Source organism: Aythya ferina (genome assembly GCF_964211825.1).
Source record: "Aythya ferina genome assembly, chromosome: 2".
In the NCBI taxonomy this organism is placed as follows: Eukaryota; Metazoa; Chordata; class Aves; order Anseriformes; family Anatidae; genus Aythya; species Aythya ferina.
In genome coordinates, this window is record NC_140297.1 from 52,922,344 (window position 1) to 52,945,072 (window position 22,729).

At 38.2% G+C, this 22,729-nt stretch overlaps 1 long non-coding RNA gene across 1 annotated transcript; it reads right to left on the reverse strand.

Annotated features, from left to right (window-relative positions):
* Positions 1 to 263: 263 nt before the first annotated feature.
* LOC311433108 lies at positions 264 to 16,119 on the reverse strand. The gene is made up of 3 exons (XR_014690573.1): positions 15,981 to 16,119; positions 394 to 570; positions 264 to 301 (listed from the first exon to the last, which is right to left on the reverse strand). It is a non-coding gene; the product is annotated as an uncharacterized lncRNA (long non-coding RNA).
* Positions 16,120 to 22,729: the final 6,610 nt, after the last annotated feature.

Sequence of the window (22,729 nt, forward strand, 5' to 3'; positions counted from 1 at the left end):
CAAGTAAGCTCTAAGGAGAGTTCAGGGAGGTCACCTAATTTAAGGATGGAAAATTTACAGATGAAGAGGCCTTTTAGAGATGGTTTTGAATTCTGAGGAACAGATACTGAGAAAGAAAATGGAGTGACAAAGAGTTTTACTTTTCTGCAGAACAGCTACAGAGCAGGGTTACAGAGTTTCTTTTCCCTTTTTTTTTTTTTTTTTCTCAGTGCTTCATGCCCATGCAAGTTTTTTTTCTCTCTCTCTCTCTCTCTCTCTCTCTCTTTTTTTTTTTCTTCTTTTTTTTTCCTGTTATAGTAGTCTTTAGGGAAAAGAAAAAAAAATAAAAAGAAGTTCACATTTAGAGAGAAGCTCAGGGATGTGGTTTCTAACACAGCAGGAAAGTTGCCTTACCAGATGGTGGCTGGAACAACTTTGTTCTTTGGGATCCATCTCACTGACCTTACCCTCAGTGAGCTCTTGAAGACAGGGAGCTGCCTTCTCATGCCCTGCAAGCTGGACTCTTCTCTGCCTCTCCCTGAGGCTTGCAGAAACATAATTCTTCTCTGCTTCTGTGACAATAAACATTGTCTTTCAAAGAAAAAGAGCAAAACAAGTTAAGACAAGATCCTCTCAGTTGCCAAATAGATGTTTCTCACGGTCATGGGCACGCTTTCTGCCAGCTCACCACTGTGATTGTTTTTGCTGTAATCAGCCCTGAGTATGCTTTGACTTGCACAATACAAAACACCACTGGGGGCTCAGATATTTTCTACATGATAAACAACATATGACAGAGTTTTTTTGTGCTTGTGACACGTGATATATATTTGACAAAAACTCAAAAAACATATGTTTGTTACCTGAGAAAATTTCGACTGGGGTGTTTGATGTATGGTTATTTCATTACATTGACTGTGATATTTCTGTGAGGGTCCTGAGGGAGGCCCAGGCTCCTCTGGGGCTTCCCCCCTCCCTGTCTATGGCCCAGGAGTCCCATTTCAGCTCTGCCCCTGGCCATCAGGCCCTGCCCAAGCGATGTAGTAAGTGCAGATAAGTCAATATGTTACATATGTTGTGAAAGCACTGTCCCAGAAAATTTCATATTTCTGCATCTGTTTCAGTTCTAATCAGAAGCTATAGAGCTCTGCAAAACTGTCTTTGTTCTTTTCACTGGTTACATCTATTCCACTGAATAAAGGTAGAGCATAGCTTTTCCATGGCAGTTTTAAACTGCTTTTAAGTTAACAGTGCATTAGGTTGGGGACCAGAACACTTCTTCAGTTCTTTTAAAGTCTTTGCAGTGCAAGAAAGATGCCATACATCTTCCAAAAGACAGAAAAGAGGTGTACAGTATTGTCTTCCTAAAGTAGGGGTTTTCAGGCTGACATTTTCAGGTTAACAACCACATGTTAATAGAGAGGATATTTCCCATCACAGACCTGCAGCACCCATTTGTCAACCACAGCAGTGGGTGATGGGGTAAACTAAGACTAGAAGATAAACAAATATATTTACCTCTTTTTAAAGCAGTATGAGTTGGGATTACCTATTTATTTTTTTTTTTCCATTTGAGAAACAATCACAGCAGTCTTCAGAGATTTAATTATATTTTCTTCCCTGAGTATTTTTCTCCACACTGCATATATATTAATATCTACTTCTCCTATCCCTGCATTTTTTTTCTCAGCCATCTGACCTCATTGTTTCTGTTAAGTATGCTGTGGCCTGGTTCCTTATCTTCTGTCTCCTGCTTCCCTCCCCGAGAATGTATTTCAAAAGATTACTGTCAGGGAGCATGACCTAGAATAGCACTTAGTTTGTCAGTTACTAGGCTGCAGACATAATTCAACCCAGTATAATATAAATGCAGTTACCCAGAATTTTCGTAATTCTTAATCTTTCTATGGAAAAAAAAAATAATACATTAGTTAATGCAAAAAATAGCTAGTGAAATTTTATCTGCACGGCAGTTTGAGTGTGGGCAGGAGCAGCACGAACATCTCTGTGTTCCCTATCTGTGGGACCCAGATGGGAAAAGATACTTTTCCTGGGATAATACTTTTACAACCTATGCAACTTGTTGACATAACTGCATTGACCATGAAATTGTCAGGGTGCAGCAAGGTCAGACTCATCTGATGTCTTCCATTATTACCTTCACATTGTCCTTTGCTTTTTGTCCTTTGTAAATTGTCTTTGTAAAGAGACTTGTGAGGTTGACAGGTGTCCAGTAGGAACTGGAGTTGCACCTACAGTAAATTTCAAAAGCTGGGACAGCATATCCATAGTTCATAAAAGCAAGTAGAGTGCCTCAATCATAACTTGTCCAAGTTTTACTCATGTAACTTAGTCAAAATACCTTGCTTTTAATCTGGAATGAATTGTATCCTTCAGATTATCCAAATATTATTCAAAATTTAAAAACACAAGCCAGTTTGTTATACTCTAAAACAGCTGATCCATTAAGTTTGTTGTATGACATGATAGAGCCTTCTTTTTCAGGATGTAACTTTGTTATGGATAAGACTGATTTATTAGCAGGCCAAAGGAATACAACTGTGCTCTGTTTTACAGAAAGTGTTGTAAATAATATACACAGAAATGCCCCTCGCAGCTACAGAAGACGATAAATTACAGAAAGTAGTTGTGTGAAGACATTCTACAGTGAGTTAATTAAGGCATTCAAGCATAAAGTCATTAAAAAAAAAGATATAAAAAGATATAGGACAAGGAGAAAAATTTATTATTTTGATTAACATTTTAAAAGAAGAATTGAATTGATGAGGCAGAAAGAAAGAGGCAATTGGTTTCACATGGCAGGTTACAGATGAGAAGGTGTTTACTATAAGAGTGGTAAGTGTAAACAGACAGCAAGAAGCTGGGCTCTAGACTGAAACAGGAGAAAAAGAAGAGGGAAGAGGCATGTGTTGAGCTAGAGGAGGTCCTTGGGTTTGGAAAGCAAAAAACAGGAAAAGGTTTCCATCTGGACTGTGTACTGCATGGAAAGCTGAGCTTGAGGAAGATGGTAGGAATCAAAGGATTTGGGAAGTAAAGAATAGAAGATAAGGATGAAAACTTTAAAAGGGCTATTGCAAAAAAAAAAAAAAAAAAAAGCATTCAAAGGTGTGTTCGTGCTTGATTTTTGTGCTTGAGATTGTATTGTGTTGTCGTGTTGCACAACAACAGCAAAAGGTTGCATGGCCTATTCTCTCAGATATCTTTTCAACCAAGCAAATAACAGGGTATTTTCTTATTGCTCAAAGTACAGCCTGGGCTGGGGAGATTGACCAACAGAGAATTTACTCATAGTGAAGCTAAGGTGAAGTCATCTGTCTGTAATAACCAGACTGTAGCTAGCTATCAGCCTTGCCGCAAGCAGAGCCATACTCTCCTCTAGCCCAGTTCCCTCCTCACGTTTTGGGCTGGACCCATAGCCTGCAGTGGAGCACTGCTCCTCAGCTGGTGCACTTACTGAATGAGTAGCTGGATGGATGAGTTGATGTCTTTTTAGTCTCAAAGCATCATCCAGGAAAGGACTAGAGTTTAGGTGTAGGGTAACTGGAAGAGGCAGGCAGTAGATTGCAGATTCAGTCTTGTTCACCTACATGCCAGGGGAGCAAAAGCTCCCTCCAACAAGTTAGCGTGGTGGTTGCACATCACACCAAGTCATACCATGATACACTGCCTTTTGGCAAGGCAGAGATGCACTGTATTTCTAAATAAGGAGTATATTTACAAATGTTGATTCCTACAGGGCAGGGGAATTAACATTGTCTGAAAATGCTCTGCTTGTACCTAGCTTTGCATTTATGTAATGTCAGCGCAGAGGGTTATGATTTGTTTTAAGAAGACTGACTTGATTTTTGTTTAAAAAAATGCAAGCAGAAAACTCCTGCTAGCATAGCCACATGGAGTGGAACGGGCAATTTATTCCTGTCGGAACGCGTTATTTGTGGATGTCAGTACAGTGTCTTTGAACAGGATGTTGAAATACACTATCAGCATGCTACTTACGCACATTTCCAGAAGGACACAGCTGGTAAAAAAATAAATACGCTGAAATAATAGCTAGTTAAAATATTAATGGAAAAAGGGAGTTAAAGCAGAAGTAGTTAGTCAGTTAGTTACCAATAAAAAAGGAGACATGTAAGAGGTCATTTGTGGCTTCTTCTCTTTGGAAGTCAAAAGCTCCTAATTCATTATGGAATGAGCATCTACATAAACATAACTCTTAGTCTGCTCCCACTTAGAGCTCCTAGTTTGATCCCAGTTTAGCCTTTTTCCTAAAGATCTCTTTGTGACACTTTTTTTTCAGCATGAATTCTTTAAATTTTAAATTCAGAAAACATTCATTACTGAATTTCTGAGCATTTTTCCTAAACCGCAGTGAACCTATAAAAAATAAAAGGGTCATTGTGATACAAATTAATTAAAATATTTTTCAGTCTCTGGTGGTCTTGCTGATTATCAGAAGAGTCAACATGTACAATTTGCACCTTAGGTTTCTGGGAACTGCTCATGCATTCGGTACACCTGGCAACAACAACAAAAAAAGTAGAAAAAACAAATTAGTTTTGCAAATTTTTTGCTACACTTGGAAGCAAAAAAAAAATAAATAAAAAAGCAGATCAAAACAGTTCTGATAGATCTGTTTGACAGATCAAACAGTTCGATAGTTCTTGTTACAACGAGCAGTCTCTAGTTGCCTTTAAGCTAGTATATGGAGTAAGAACTGCTATCATAGTTCTGGATGGTAAAAGCACTTCTTTGTCCAGGTTCCCATAGTAAATATTCATGCTCTTTCAGGTTTCTGTATCTGCAAGATTTGGTTAGCTAAGCAATCAGTCTTTTTAATTTACTTTCTTAGAAGACATGGTTTGTATATTGGCAGATACTCATCTTAATAGTTACAGCCTTTATCTGCCTGACACCTTGTTAAACTCAATGCTAATAAATAAATCTGTAAAGCTATCTTCTTGTTCATTTTGAGTGTTTAACCGAAATTGGCTAGCATGATGGCTCAGTGATTATTGTATTCATGGGAAGATACTATGACAATATTGACCATCTTCAGAAGGATCTTTCTTTAAATAAATTTGACATTGCCTTAGGGGAAAAAAAAAAAAGAAAAAAAATAAAAAGACACTTTCAAACAGCATTCTTATAGTTTCAAAATGTTTTCTGACAAAGGGCAATTAATCTTAAAAGAATGAGTCTTTAATTTCTTGGAAATGCCTTTTAAGTCTCTAACATTCTTTTTGTTGAACTCAGAGATAATTGCTTTAGGAAAAAAAAATCACTTAGAGCAAGTTTTTCTTCAGATTAGTCTAGCATTATGAGGCTCTTTTGATCATCAAAGTTCTGATCGATAAGGTCATGGGAAGCGTTTGTATCAAAATTATGCATGAGTTTTGGGTTAGTGAATAGTCAGTTTGCATTTATATGTGTAGACCACTTGAAAGAGTTCTGTTGGATGAAGACCAGAATATGGATGTGGAAAACAAAGGATAGCAGGGTTTGGGCAGAGTCTAGAGACTGAATTCTGCTCAGCAGTGAGCATATTGTGGAATTTCAACAAATAAGAGCTCTCTCACAGACAGAATTTAACTGCTCACTGGTTATATGCTGCACTTGAAACAGATATTAAAAACAAACATTAGGAAGGGAGAAATTGGCTCCGTAAATAAGCAATAGTGAATTTCTCACTGAGGCAGCTTCTGTGCAGCAGAAGAAAAGCAAGGCTAAGCTTGAATTTTGGTAACTATTTGAATATTTACGTTAAATGGATAAAGTTTCTTGCTAAGCAGCTCACATTATTTTTCTTTTTGCCTGGGTGCAAATGTATGAATTTGGAGCCAAAGAAAAAACGGAGATATAGGAAAGAAATCCAAAGTAGTTAAATTCTGGCTGTCATGGTCAATCGCAAAATCTTGATTTGAAGAGTGGAGAAAGTTGCATGGAAAAAAGGCACTGTATTTGAGAGGATGCACACATCATGCCTGTGTACTGCAATAGATTTGTCCCTGGCACAGCTCTGCAAAGATATGTTATGATTTCCAAAAGACCTCTCAAGCTTGTGCTTTCACATGGAAGTGACAAAGATTCAGGCAAGGCCCTGTATTAATAATGCCAGTAACATCATCCTTCCCCTAGGAGAACGAGAGGGCTGCAGGATATAAAAAAGCCTGTGCCTGTGAAAGCAGCATCCAACTCAGACTATGTTTGAACACAGCTTTGCATCATCTGCACCTCTGGGGTGAGAAATGACAGAGCCATGGCAGTGCTGTCCTTGGGAACTGCAGGGAGTGAGTTGACTCAGCAAGAATTAAGCAGGAGGCAATGATCTCACCTTTAAATGAGATTGCCCCTGTATATGCACGTCTTTGTGGCAATTGTTTACAGAAGCAGACTGTGTTTACTGACTCTCCTTTACCTTTCACTCTCTTTTGGACAGGGTAAATGATGCCACAACATTAGCCTGGTGCAGTGAGCTGTGCATTTCTCCATTCTCTTCTGCAAGAGAGATATTTTTTTTCTGTGTGCTCTCCTTGTGCATAACTAGGTGGCTGGCTGCAAAGGGAAAGGTCACCAAATATCTGAGTGGTTAAAAACACCGATTCTTCACTTCTCTTGTTCTCCTTCTTCCTGAGATGAGTCTTCTTGGCAGTCCTGGCAGGGGTAATTAAATTGATCTCCTTTTCTGCATGCGGAGGTACAAAGCTTGGGCCATGCAGCCTTGGCTGGATTGCTGTTGCTCATCCAGGTAGCACAAGTATCTCTGCATTGTGCTGGACTGCTTTGTTCAGTTTCCACATCTTATACTGCTGGACTTCTTTGGTTAAATATAGTATCACTTTATTCCATGAAGATTTCTTAACAAGAAAGGGATTGTTCTCAGAAAAGTGGTAATATGCAAAATGCCTTCAGTTCCCACAATAAGTAAACAACTCCGCTGAATGCTCATTAATAAGGCACAGCTTGCAAAGTCATAATGATAATAGAAACAGCAGTGACAGCGTCCTGGGTCAGTGCTTTGTGTGCATATATGTTCCAAATGCATGCAAGGGATCCTATTAGAGCTTTAAAATCATTTTAAAGGCTTTGCCTCAGCAAGTTTTCATGCTCATTTAAACCCCTGGTTTATCATTATGAAGTGTATTAACTTTCCTATGCTTAATGTTTATTTCTGTCCTGAGAGAAATAAACAAATAATACTTGGCAAATGGATTTCTTGGGAAAGGAGGCTAAGTGGCAGCAGGGTATCTGCACTTGCAGCTGATTGCTCTAAAAAGCTGTTCTAGAGTTCAAAAGGTGAAAAAAAACCAGTCTCGGTGAGCATGTGCATTTAACTTATATTTTCTTTTTTACTCGGAATGGATTTACACAACAGTCTTTTGACAGGCATGAGGCAGTGCCAGTTATTCATGTACTTTCACACAACAGAGGAGAAAGCAGCGAGTCGTATTTGCCCAGTACTCTGTGAGACTGCTAACCTCAAGTGCAGACTGCTCCCCGATGCTGCTACTACATATACTTCATGAAAGATTGGTATAAAAAGTAGTGAAACCATGGTGGGAAGATAAGCATTTATTTTCTTCAAGCTTTTAGAAACAAATAAGGATCTTTATGAAATAAAAGCATCTCCCATGCCAACACATAGGTGGGCAATTGCCCACGGCAAAGGCTGTTTAGAGAAGCTTTTACAAGAGCAAACAAAGTTCAGAGAGTGTTGTTAGAATGAAAAAGTGTGTGAAAATAAAGGAAGAAGAAAGTGGAAAAAGTGGATGAAAGAAACAAAGAGCAGTCCCTGGAGTGTGAACGTGAGGAAGCACTTCACGTTACGGGGCCCTGGTGTGGTGAGCAGAGACTTGGTCTCACTGTTGTCCTCAGGAAACCAAACTTTGTAAATAAGCAGGAATGCACCAGGGATATTTTGTTCCATCTCTGATTTATTTTCCTGAAAGAAATACTGGCCTATATGGAAACGCTTTTTATTTTCAACATTGAGATTTATAGATGATTTCAAGTTATTTCTTCATGTGCATTCACTGCTATTTTTTACAGTTCCTATTCGAGACTTGATTTCTCCTAATCAACTACTACTAATTGCAATTGCTAATTTGCACATGAATGAAAATATTGATTTTTGCAATGTGGGAAAAGTCAGGTGAAGGCTCAGATGAAGACCATTGCATTTAGACTGATTTAATCCGCTTTTTAAGTGAGAAAAGACTGGTATATTAATTTGAAAATGTTTTAATACAGAAATTAGCTGATTAGGCAAATCTTTGAGAACAAATGCTCAGTGAAACCAGTTCTTAATATCTTCGTGTCTGTTTCTTGGGATTTAAATAAAAGTAGCTTGGCTCGATACTTGCATGATCGCTCGACTTAATAAGCACATCTTCTGTGACACTACCACAGTACAACTCATTTATAAATCTGTCCTTGTAACAGCCATGGAATTTGCTTGTTATAAAAATGTGTTGTGGCAGCGGGTGGAGGAAAGGTTATAAAAAAAATTATTGTAGCTAGGGATCTGAATCACTGTAGGGCTTTACACAAAAATTGCCTCACAGGAGGTACAGCAATCACGAACAAAGACTGTGTGATTATTAAATGGAAACTTTTACTCTACAGCACTTTCTCCATGCACAATTAGGCTTCTTTAAAAAAAAAAAAAAAAAAGGCAGCCATGGTGCAATGCTAACACTTATGAGTGATGCATGATTGATGATCCCCTAAAGGCAGCGAGAGAGAAAATTACCTCCTTCCCTCATTTAAGGACATTATTAGAAGACTCAATGAGTTCAAAGCTCAGGAAATTATGCTAAGAGGACTGAATAAGGCTTTAAAAAATCAGGAGAAATTATTTTCTCAGTAGCTGAAGGTAAGATTTCTTTTAATGCAATGTAAAAGAAGAAGAAAACTTTGACACACTGCTACACGGCTCTCTAAAAGTATTTGCCACATCATTTGTGATTTACTCGCACAGGCATTATTGTCTCCACGTGCTAACTGAACGTTCTGCTAGTTTCAGAAAAAAAACAAGACTTACACAGTATCCCTCTAAGTACCTTGTTTTTGGAATTCTGTAAAATACGATGTTACTCACCTGAGCTGAAAAAAACCTCAAGTTCCTGATTCCAAAAGTGCCATGTTTTATCACAGCGTTTAAAATAAGGGGACACTAAACTATCTACTGAATATATTTTAATCAGCTTCTGACTAAAATCCCATATGTCAGTTGTTTCCAAGTATGACAGCAAGTATCATTAACTAAGTCAGTGTTCGCGAATGTTTAGGAAAACCCATATGTTGAAAGAACAAACTATATATCTTTTTAGTTAAAGTATATCACAGTGGATTTATAACATGCCTCTGCCCTATCACAATGTCTTAATGTCATTTTTTTAGAAGTCTTCTTGGGGAAGTGGAAACAATTTTGAGATTTTGTGCACACGTAGCAGAAAAAAATATTTCCCACCTGCCTCCAGACAAGAAGGTAAATTGGCAATTTTAATATTGCAGAACCTTCTTTTGATAGAATGATAATAATAATAAACAACTAAAATCCGATATTACCACCTGCAATTTAATAAAAAAGAGCAAAAAATATATTAATGATAGATGATCTAATTTATTTGTGTCCATCCCTGTTTTGAGAGGCTTCCAGGCAGCACTTGAGAGGTAAGAGAAGTAAGAGAACAAGATTATCTTTTTGTTAGCTTTTGAGCAACTTGTACCTGTTCCCTGTAATTGGCTTAACATCTCCCCTCCGAGGACTAGAGATTACTTCACCAACTTGTCCAAATTATCTGCATGTTAATAGTTACTTAAGATTTAAGAATCACATCTGAATTGATTCTTTGTAGTCTTGGTCAAGACTAATGCTTTCCTAATATCATGTCTTCACAGCATCATAAGGTAATACATGTTTCAGTGAGCATCTTGAAATGACTAGGCAGAGTTGAATATTCCCATTTTCCTTCCTGTCTGGAAATAGAAAATCTTTTCTATACACAAAAAAAAAAAAAAACAAAAACAAAAAAACCTGCTTTTTTTTTGAGACTGACAACATCCAAATGTGGAGAGGCAACAGGTCAAGAAAGATTAACAGTATTGTACCCATCTTAAAGTTGTTCTCTCAATATGTTGCATCAATTGCTCTCATAAAACAGCAGCTGCCTCACAAGTACCATCACAGAAGGACAGAAAATCCCCTCCTTTGGAAGTACGGCTGACAGGAAAACGGCAGTGGCTATGTTAGATAAGCCAGAGGCACTTCACAGCAATGTATAAAGCTACTGGGCATTTCACAGCATGTCTGGGAGAGACCCAGATGCGTGCTTTTTTCCACCTTCACATTTGTGGTTTACTTGAGAAGCAGGTGTGTAGGCCTGAAGGGAGCCACATTTGCTCTCTGAAAGAAGCGTGCTGTAGGGACAATCAGGAGCATATGTGTTTGATACACAGCTTAGATTTATCCCGTATCTACATACTTCCACATAGCTGAATGCACCGATGAAAAAATTATGTTTTCACCTCAACAGGCTCACTGCAAATTTCGCTTAAAAAGCTCAACACAAACCATTAAAGTAGTGGCTTCATCATCATTAAAAACTAATCAGGCCCATCGCTGCTGAAACATCAGCTTCTCTTGTTTGTATACAGAGTACATCACTAATTTATTTAAATGTCAGCAACTGACTTCATCAAGGTTTCCTACACTTCATCCTGCATCCCTATGCAGGATGGAAAAAGAAGTTATCTCTGCCAGCCATCTCAGCTGGTTCGGAACAACATACTTCAGACACGTTCTTGGATGCGTCCTTTAAAACCCTTGAGGCTGGAGTGTCACAGACTATTCTCTATGCTGGTGACTTAGCTTTTTTTATGCCATAAGTGCTTATTCAAGACCTTTACAGCTTTTTTTAATTTTTTAATTTTAATTTTTATTTTTATTTTTTTTCCCCCACAGTGACATAAAAACATCCCGTGAAGGCCAGAATTGGTGCCAGATATGTTTGCATGTGCTGGGAGGGGAAGAGGATAATTACATACACTTCTAAATTGAAATAACATTTTTCTTCCAAGAGTGAATGTACTCAGTTCAGCAGGTATTCCTCGTTTGCTTGGCTTTCCTGCCCACTGGGGCTGAGAACAGCATCCTCTTCTATTCTGCCACAGTTTACTTTCCTCTCTGTTTTCACGAAAGCCTGATTGTTGTTTCATTCAAAGGAATTTTTGACACACGCTCTATGTTAAATTAGATAAAGCATGCAGGTAGTACAATTAGCATGAGGATAAAAAAAAAAAAAAAAGTCCCTGAAAGCATTAGATGCTTTAAAATGTAGGAAATTAAGTGTATTAACATTAACTTCTGCATAATGAGATGTGCTTGATGCGATGAGTTAATGCATTAGCCTTTCACCCAAGAAACCTGCACTCAAAACCAGAATCACACTGAAAGGAATTTGGTAGTTTCATGCAATTTTCTTCCTGACATTAATCCACAATTTTACAAGTCACAGCACGGTTTGATCTGCTAAAGATGCTAAAGAGGGTCAGGCAACTGAAACAGCGTGGAGCACTCCTCTGAGCACCCACAGGGCAGCCGGGTCCTGTTAGTCCATTGCTTTCCCCTGAGTCAGTTGTTGCTGCTCGAGGTTCTTTCTCCCTAGAGTCTTCATCGTTGTTCAGCTGACATCTGTGCTAGGAGTATAAGTGAGCTGAAAAATTGCCCTTAAATTTTAGCAATATAAAAGTAGTAGTTTGTTACTTAGATTTCATTTAACTACAACATGAAGAAAAGTCTTCCTAGCTACTTATTTTGCAATTATGTGCTCTGAAAGACAAAGGGATAGAGAAGCGCCTGCTTCAGCATCCCAAAATATGCAAGCTGTGAAAAGAGGAGCCTTTATTAGAACTGCTGTTTTTCATCACTGTGCTCCATGGCGTTATATAAAAATCAAACTGTATTAAGCTAGCAGAGCACCAGCTGACATGCACACTCAATCAAGGCTTTCCAAAGCATGTTCCCATTTCATTATGTGCATTGTAGACAGCACTTAAATATTAACTGACTACAAAATACATTTAGAAGCATTTTAAAAATAGCCCTTGATGCACTCTCTTTCAAGCTTTTGACAGCAGAAGTAAGCATAAGACTTTGGGTATGGAAAGGGGGTAGATACGCAAAGTGCCTAATTTCCTCACTACACTGAATAAATAAGGATCAGTGAGAATTAAGCACAAAAATCTTTAGTGTGTAGGTCCTTAGAACATAATCAGCTTGGAACAGTTAAATATTAGCAGCAAATCTAGGACTGGACCTTCAGACCCAGGTGTGGTTTGTTTTTGTGTTTGTTTTTGTGCTGTTTTTTTTTTTTTTTTTTTTTTTTTCAAATCACAAACAGACATTTTGATTCGCATGGTAGTGGTGCACAATCATATGTTTGAGATCTAAGTCTGAGCAGTTCCTCTCCTTTTCATTTACAACCTCTCTGAAAAGATGTCTGTGTACTTGTTCAATTGTTACAGGTTGTGAGAGCTTTTTTCCCCTCTTCCTGGCTTTGATATTTGCCAGCCTGACTGTCAGACTAGCGTAGATCTTGGATCTGTTGTAAAGTGGAGCCACAGCACCATAAGCTTGTTTTTCTTTCAGTGACGAATCTCTAGTTATCTTTTTATTTTTTTCCTTTTTCTTTTTTTCCCTTTGTTTTGGCTCTTAGTCACTGATATGCACTTTCCGAAGCCAGATAGGGGGAAGGAGCTAAAATAATCAGGTTAACAAAGAAATGGCTTTGCCTAAAATGAAGCATCCCATTATGATTTTGGCAGTGCAAGTGTTTGCTGCCTGCATTTAGGCTTCTGCGCATGCACAGTAGTCTTCCAGTCTGAGCAAGGAAATGATTAATATCTGTCTCAGCTCTGCTCTCAGTCAGTAACGCTAGCAAACACTGTGCATGTTTCTGTTTTATTCAGCGTGCTTGTGGCACTCCAGCAGCATCCGTCTGTTCATCACAAAACAAAGCTCCATGCTCATCCCTCCCACCTTGTAGTGGCGGACCATTCCTGCAATGTCAGGCTCCCTCTCAGCAGTTACCTCTAGCAGGATGGCCAGCTCGGTGGCACAGCTGCAACGTGGGCAGTGAAAGGTGCTCCCCAACTCCTAAACAATGCAGGAACCTTGAGCTGGAGGAAGTTATGGTGAGATCCTAGCCCTGCAGCAGGGCTACAAACCTGAGCACTCATTTTCTGAACAAGTTTGAGGACTAGCAAGCAGTTACACAGATGATGACTCTCCGTATCACCCCGAGGCAAGAGAGTTTTGTGAAGTGCTTGACCTAATAAGAGGGATGAATTACTTAACATGGAGCTCTCAGTCAGACACCTGAGCTGGGGAGAGTGAGAGTTCAGATATACCTCCAAAAGTGCACCCCCCAAAAGTGCATGCCTAACATTCTTCTGCAACAACCATGTTCCCAATTTTAGGCATTATAGTACCTATTGTATCTTCCTCTTTACCACCTTCAGCTTTAAGTCATCCCTCCCAGATAAAAGCTACAAAGCTTTGTCTCATGTGCAAGTGGTTCCAGGCATCTCTGTTATCCACCTCTGCAACAGAGCAATGCAAGGATGAAGCTGTAACCTACCAGTCTTACCAGTTCCCTATATTGCCTTTCAAACCTCTCTTTTTTGTCTTGAACTGATAAAGAGGGGTGCTGGAGCTGCCTCTTCAAATGATAATATGGCTATGGTCAAAAAGCACTGGTTAGTTTATGTGAGTCTGGTGCTGGACACTGCTAGAAGAAAAAATCCATCCTTTAACATCAGCTTGTATTGAAGCAACTGCACATCCTCCATAATAGAGAAATATCCCCCCATGAAACATTTTCCTATGAATCCTGGCATTTCACTACTTTACACTTCAATTATTATTGACTAAGGAATGCAACAGGAGGATTTGAGAGGCTACCCGGTGGAATAAACAACAGCCTTCATAAATGCAAAGAATATAAATAAGCAGGCTGATAAGAGCTGGGTATCTGTCAGTTTAAATGGCATTCAGCGTGTGAACTTTTAATTGAGATGAAGCATTGCGGCACAATGTATTCCATTTATTACTTTCCATTAACTTGCATGTGACCTATTTCTCTACCTCCTGACAGGTTCATCTTTCTGAGAACTTCACAGACAAAATGATATTTTCCTTTTCTGTCTGCTCAACTGTGATCTCAGTTTGAAACATTGCTTAGCATTCACTGCTAAAAGAAATAAAACCCAAGACATTAAACATTGCTTTATGCTCCCCCTCCTCCTCTTTAATTTTCCTTCTATCTGTTTGTTAACCCCACTTATCTTAACACCTGGAAAAAAGTGTTTGGTGATCAATCTTCATGGTTTCCTTTTTGGCCAGTTAAAATGAAAGAGATAACTTGCAGTCACTAAGCTGGTGAAAGAACAGAAAGCACGAAATGCTAGAACAGTTGTTAACCTTAGTCCTTAAGAAGAGGAGAGACATATGTTAAAGAAGCAATTAGCAATTATGAACCATTATAGTCACCAGATTCATATTTTTACCCACAGAATTTCTATCTTTGCCTACTTAATTCCTACTATAAAGGCATCAAGAGTGTCTTTTCAGTGGTTTTGGCAGGTTTCTAATTTTTAGTACAGATTGCTGATAACACTTACTATGTCCCTGTTGAACTTCATCTTGCTGATGTGAGGAGGGATTCTACTATGAATGCTTTCAGCTAACTGGTGGCTGAAACCTTCACTGTACTTTCATTTTCTAAAATAAAAGTTTTAAGCGCTGCTTAACAATCTAATGGTATAATGTTCCTATAACAGAGGGTATACGAGCATGCTAGTTCTTGGAGACAATGCTATGGAGACCATTAGAGTCCGATGAGTACCAACCAGGTGGTGTCAGTGGAAGCATCTGTATTTCCATGAGGAAAGGGAGAAAAGCAAGGCATCTCCTTTCTAACCCATGTAAAATTGTTGGATAACTCACCCTATTAGGCAAACCTTAGTTTTAATTCTGCTAGTAAAGCAACCCATGCAACTACAGACTCACTGTAACTAATAGTGATTTAGCAAAATTAAGATCTATTTCTGCATTTTCTTGGGTAAATAAGCCAACACGATTCACTTATTTATCATCCAGTTTATGCTCCATTACTTCCAAAGGTTGTAGTTTGAGAATAATGTTTTTATTTGTTTACTGAGCCTGAATAGAGCCCCAAATCCAATATTGAAGGTCTTTATAAGCAGTGTAGTTTTAAGACATGATTTTGAAGAACTGGAGACTAAATATTTTTAGGATATTCATACTAGTTTACAGCAGTTACAGGGTAAGTTATGTTCATGTGTGGAAGTCTTTCTTATATGAAATAAGTCTGAAAATATTTCAAGATACATTTTCATACATGTAAAATGAAAATGGTCATTTATGTTTTAGGAATATAGTATCTTTTTACATGCTGATGTTGGAACCTGAAATATATAAAGGCAGATTTGGCTAAGCAGAAAAGTTATTTTTAGTGTATGATTGATTAGGAAAGTTATCTGATTATGTAGAACTAATTTAACAAATGTTATACTTTCCCAAAACTTTTGTTTCCTTCCATTCAGTGAAACATTTAAAGCTGTTCCAGTGTCCCATTTGAAAAATAACAAATATACTTTAAGCAGCATCCCTTCAACATGAATCCAAGGTTACTGTAAATTGTTATCCAGATGATCATTAAGAGACAAGCTGGTTATTTACCTTTGGTCAGATAGTTCCCAAGAGCTACCATGAGGATTAAATCTGTTATTTTAAATACTGGAGAGTGAACCCCAAGCCTCCAACATGCTCTGCATGAAGGATTATCTGCATCCCCTGTAACCTTTTCATCTGCAGCCCAGAAAGTCAGCAATTTAAATTTCCATATGGAAGTAAAATAAAAAGTACTGGCATTCACTCGCTATCTGATTGCTTTTACCTTGGCCTTTGTTTCCTGAATTCCCCCTCTTCTTGCTCCAGTCACACAATGTAGCAGCTCTTGAGATCAAAAAGTCATCTGTAATTTCATTTCCTTACTCTGACGTCTTTGCCTGTTTTTGCTGCAGGATAACTTACTTCATTCTGAGTTACAAAAGGAATAGATCTGAACATTGCCAGTTTGATTTATTGAAAACAGAGTTCGATCCTACAGGTTAATTTCTGCCTCTGAAGTAGCTCATGTGGTCTAGATAAGATCTTCCCATAGGTACGAACACAAGAGCCTCATTTCTCACAGTTGGTTAGAAATGCTGTGGGAGAAAAGCAGCTGTTGCATTCCCAAAGGATGTTTTCCAAGAAGTGCATGTTTCCTGCTCATGTTTTCTGGAGCCAGCAGCAAATGGGATCATGATCTGCTGTATGGTCAAGGTCAAGGATTTGGTATTAAGAATCCTGTGTGAAGAAGTAGGTAGTCCATGAAGATACCAAAAAATGCATGACTTTTCTTGTAAAAATAACTTCATGCTTCATAATTTCTCGTGCATCTTTTTGCCTCTCTTACACATGTAATCCTTTCCCTGAGAAGGGTAAGCATCAGTATTCAGTGAGACAAAGCAGAGCAAGAACAAACACATGATCCCATTCATACTAGTCCATAACGTCTGAATGGCACAGGAGGCATAAAACATGTAGGCTCATTTTCTCACATGAGCCTACACTCAACTTTCAGCTTTCTTGCCATTTTCCTAAGTGTCCCAGAGAACCAAAATAGTTTTGGATGACTGTACCAGAGAAATCTAGCAAATACAAGCAGGTGTGACTCAGAGTTTCAGACTGACATCCATTTTCATTCCTTTTCCCCATACAATCTTGTTCTTTTCTATGAACCTTGCACAAGGGAGATTATATTAGTTGAGTCACGGTATGTATTGCAAGGCTGTGGGATTCTACAGATTTTGAAGTAAACGGATCTTCTCATCTTATGAGCTAATTTAGGCACTCTAGTTAAAAAAACTCCCCGATCATAGATCCTTATATTATTGTGAATATCTCAATGTATTTCTAGCAGCACTCAGCAGCAGAGACATAATTTCCACTAAGATTACTTAAGCCACAGGATCCTCCACTGAGAGGCTGTGGCATTCAGCTCTGCAGCTGTTTTGAGCACAGGATTATATCCTGTAGGAAGCCAGAATAAATTTGCCTGTGTGTATTTTAAGACATGGCTGTACGCATTCACTACGTTGATTAAGAGGTACAGGGTGGGTATTCATTACAGCAGATGTGACCAGTCCTGTCCTCTTAGCTCAGCTGAGCATGGCTTTGAGGAGAAAACTCAGAGTGGCGAAACAGAAATGAACTTAATTTGCTGAGCTTTTGATAGTAAAGGTAGTTCTAAAAATAACAAAAAGCAGTTGCTTAGAAGCTTTTAGTGTTAGTTTGGGAGAAAGCTGGCAGAACATACTAGAACAGAATACTTCTATTATGAGGCTTTGTAAAAGGCCTGTCCTTCTGGTGAGGCAATATAATATTCATTAGGAAATCTCAACAAACAGATGCTGTCTTTCCAAGATGTGGATTTCCAGTTTCAGTTGAGTGTTCTGAGAGGGTGTTGATCATTTTAAAATGATACCCTTATGGTAGAGCAATGACTATACTTCCTTCCAGTACTTCAGAGGGGCCTACAGGAAAGCTGGGGAGGGACTCCTTGTCAGGGGTGTACTGGTAGGACTAGGAGGAATGGCTGTAAACTAAAAGAGGGTACATTTACATCAGACACTAGGAAGAAATTCTTTACCATGACAGTGGTAAGGCACCGGCACAGGTTGCCCAGAGAAGCTGTGGATGCCCCATCCCCGGAGGTGTTCAAGGCCAGGCTGGATGGGGCTTTGGGCAGCCTGGTCTGGTGGGAAACAAAATTTCATCTCCCACCTTCTTGAATTGACTTATAGGGTGGTATACTCTGGTATATATAACTTATAGGGTCATATACTGATTTGAAAGCATCTTTAAAAATCAGTTCTTCTTCAGGAGAGCCCTAGAATTTCATCTATTTTATCGCCATCTCTTACACATATCCCACTTCAGTTACCATCTGTAGCTATAGTACCATGTCAACAATGTGCTTTCTCACCAGGTGCAAAGAGTATTACTTTTCATGTTCTTTAATTACATCTTGCACTTCTAGTTATTCTGCCTCAGGTATCTTAAGTATTAATCACTTCACAGTCATTTGTGCTTGCTTGAACTTGGCTATCCACTTACCTCTCTGTCATCAATACTAACGCATATTTGAAAGCAGACTGCCATGTTGTTTTTTGACTGAGACATATTTTTTTCCCAAATGTGTCCAAACAAATCTTAATCTTCTGATCATTTCCTCTCCTCAGACATATTAACTTGTCCAATAGACATGCAATCAGCAATATCCTTTATAAAATTACTCACAATCTCTCTGGAACAACTTTTATTAACCCTCTTCAGGCTCATTTTATCTTGTTAAGCTTGTTTTCACATTTCTTTCTCTCTAAAATAACAGTATTTCTGCCTATTGACCACTGAAATATTGTTAGGAAGCCTTCTCTTTGTAACCTTGCACATTGACTCTAGGTGGGTTAAGTTTAGAAAACAGCAGAAAGACACTTCTTCCAAAGCTACTTAAGGTGTTGCAACTTGCTAACAGCATTAGAAATAGGAAGAGGGTGGCTGATTTTATTATATTGGCTACTCAACTGATGCTGCGCTGTAGAGATGAGATCTAGCTATTAAACTGAGTTGGCTAGAGTCTGCTTTAGGGCTAGGAGTGTTGATTTCTTATCTATCTCCACTACCTCCAGGAGGTTTGAAATTGTTCATAGCAGACAGTAGGTTTACCTGTCTGTTCTCACATAAGCATGCCCTCATTATTATGTTTCCATTGGGAGGCAGTGCTCAAGGCATTGCTGTGGAGTATCATTCCCCTAGCTTTTTATTTGCTGCTCAACTTTTCCGTGTAACATATTTTATCAGTTTTGTGGAAACCTTCTATATTTACCAGCATGCTGCGAAAGTCCTGCTAGGTAAAAAAAAATAAAATAAAAATAAGGCCCTGCAGTTCAAGAAAAAAGTGAACGCTTCCGCTGTATGCTGGGGGAAAGGAATGAGAATTAGAAGACACCTACAAAACATGACCTTCAAAAAAAGTCTGAATGAATTAGTACTACTCAGAGTAAAAAACAGAAGACTGAAGAGAGCTGAATTAACAGTCTTCAGGTACATGAAAGGCTGCATCAGAAAGAGAAGGAACGATCTGTTCTCTCTGTTTGTGATGAACAGGTGAACAAATACTGGGCTAAAGCTACAGTAAGAAGATTTACTCTAGTCCTAATGTGACATTGGCATACCCAAGAAGCTAATTATCACCTGCTCTGTAATGGTTTAGCCATTCTAGCCTTGTTCTTTGGGGTTTGTGGGCTAGCTCTGTGAAATACATTACTACAGAAGGTTTTTGTAGTAGTTGTTTTTTTGCTTTTGTTGTTTTTATTTCTATTTTAAAAGCTCTTTGACCTCTAAATTAAAACTATGGCCCTGTTTTATTGCTGTCCTGTAAACACAAAAGCGAGTCCTGCCATGAAGTGACAACTCAGGGAGTATTAAAAATCATCATAATTTATTCTTTGATTTGTGTTAGCACACAAAGATGCCAGGCATGGCTTCAACTCCTCTGTGTGATGCAGAGTGTAGATACCTGACCATCACAACTATCTAAGGTTATTACAGTTGAAAGGCCTGCTGCTCTGTGATGGTATGGAGAAAGGTCTCTTCAGGTCCTCAAGCAACCATTGCTCATGATGTTGTGCAATGTAGTTGCAATACCTGATCATCCTATTTTAGGCATTTTCTTCCATAAATCTTTTAATTAATTTATTTATGTTTCCTTCATCAAATAAATAGATTTGATTGCAACATATATATGCTGTACGAATAAGTTTTTACTCTTGCCACTCATAATGTAAGAGATGCAAATTTAAAAAATACACAAAGCCACTCATAATTTAAGTAGCTTCTTAAGATGCTTCTTACCATTTATTGACATCTGTTTGGTTATGTTTCAGCTGAGTGTTGACGACCCACAGCGAAAATTGTTCATCTTTGTTTAAAGGGAGACAATTTAATCAGGATAAGTCTTTTATTTTGTTAAATAAGGAATTTTACTAAATAGATGATTGAATGAGACTATCAAGTGCTTTGGCTAAGAAATTGAGAGAAGAGTAATAAGTCATCATTGTTGAGATACTAAAAAAAATTTCATCATGCTTTCCGCATTCACAGCATCTCCCATTTAAGTCTTGAATTGCTGAAAAATGTATTCTAGAATTCCTGCAAGACAGATAAGTGGCAAGAACCTTCTGCAATATGGAGGGACCAAAAATACTTCTAGCCCTTACAAGAACTTGTGAAGAAATGCTGAAAAGAACTTCATAAGAACACAAATATTTTGATCAGTGAGGAACACAAGATTCAGTAACATTTTCTCTTATATTCCTTAATTCTCTTTGTTCTGATTTTTCTTTCATAAAGACAGTTGCTGTTCTACTAATGTATGAAGCTTTTTATGAAATGTATAGGACTCTTTCAATGCAACCCAGTGGAGAGGATTTGTGAGTGACCAAATTACAACAGTGATATGCAATGACTGACTTCAAAAATGTTTAATCTTTCAGATAAATTATTGGTTCTGCTGTCTTTTCACATCTAAGTATTGGGAAACATTTTTTTTTCCAAAGTAATTTTTGTTACATGACATTGTAAAATGGTATTTTCCATGAGAAGAAGAACAAGTTCCATAAAGTCTGATACTAGAAAAGATAAACAAGGCTTTTGAGTAGGGAATGAAATTTCTCCCCCATATATTATTCCTCATTGCAGGTTATTGTTATTTAATGCACTCCCAAATGACTCATTCTCCAGAGTAATCAGCAGCTTGTGAATAACTTTTAAGACTCCCTGCACAAAACGTGGATGTGTTTAAATTCTGCAGGCCTTGAAATATTTGGGTTTTACTTACAATATATATGCTGTATGCAAAAGCTTGAGTGAGGAAATAAGGTTTCCTGCTTCATTTATTTAGAGAAGACAAATCATTTCAGCTGTAAATCTGTTCTGGTATGGCTGACATGTTCTGGTTTAAACTGACATGCTAAATCAGAAATCATCTGCTCCTGATATTAAATCAGTTTGGTTTTAGAATGAAATAAATGCTTTTTTTTTTTTTTTTTTTGGATTGTGAACTATAACAAATAAGCAATGCACAAACAAAAGAATGAGAAAATCTTGGGTTTTCACTTATAATTTTGTGGTTGTTTGACTGCAGGTTCTAAGAAAGCGCTGACTCAAAGGGGGAGAGGAGAGGAGGGGAAGAGAGAGGAGGGAGGAACATAAAGGCTGCTGCAGAGAGGAAGGTTATGATCTGCTCTCCCTGTCTCTATAACTGATAGTCTTGAATTACAATCAGAGAGACCTGGCCGGGTGTTGTGTAAAACTTACCAGCACTGAAGTTAATGAAGCGCTGTAAATGGAATGCTTAAAGTGTTACAGAATTGCTTGTTTTGGAAGTTTTATAGAATTGGTTAGAGAACACCCATCAGGAATGTCCTGAAGGACACACAGTGGCTCCTTCTCAGGATGGGGAAGATGAATATTGACTCTATTGAGGCTGTTTTCCATACTTTTCTGGGGTTCAGCATGGTGTTGTACCTGAATGGTCCTAGGGGCACTTGACCACAATGACAGAGGTATGTTATTGCCAACAGTTTCAAATGCAGATGTTTGATCTGAGGCATGTATATAACAACATTCTCAGTCACCAACATGTGTGAGTTCATTCTCTAAATTTCTGAATTCACAGATTTTCTGGGACACAGAATTTCACCCAGAATTTGTGGGTCACAGCTCGTTTTTTAAGTTTCGTACATGCTATATATTTAGAGGAACATGAATACTACCAGGACTTTATACATCAGTTTTCTATCTGACTGCACTGGATGTTTCCAAAGCAGATTTATGAAACCTTAAATTAAACAGGGATAGGATAATCTGCATTAGGTCTCCTTGCAATAACTAATAGAAAAGATTGTCTTAAACTCTGAAGCATTCTGTTTAGTATTCCTTTGTATTGATAGTAATCATTTCAATTCCAGATGGCATTGTTACCCTTTAAAATGTTCAGTCAGTTCTTATATCATTGTTTTTTGAACTGTAGCCACAGCCTCTGCAGTTCAATTACATGTAGTGTGCAGAAGAATTCTGTAGTATCTTTTTAGAAGTAGCCAGAAGAACTGATATGCATCTTTGCTGCTGCTATTAACACTGATGTGTCTTAACAAACCATTCCAGCTGTCATGAAAATCCCTCAGGTGCAGACTGAATTTTCTGGAGACAAACAGCTCCACCCCAGAACAGCCAGTAAGCCAGAAGCTACCATGATTGTCTGAATTAACACTGAATGAAAACCTGGGTCTCTTATATCCCAGGTGAGTTCCCTAATTGCTAGCAGTCCATTTAGATACCAACAGCAGATGGTACGTAGTACATTGCACGTTCATTATGCTAGAGATGGCTTCTGTTGTTTTGCATTTGAGGAACTGGGTTTGAGCACATGAAATGCAGGCTTGGGTCTCTGCTACAAGCAAGAAAACACAAGCTAAATGTGATTTTTGTGTTTGTTAGGTGAACACCTGAGCATTCAAGATCTTAGTATTTCTAGATAGC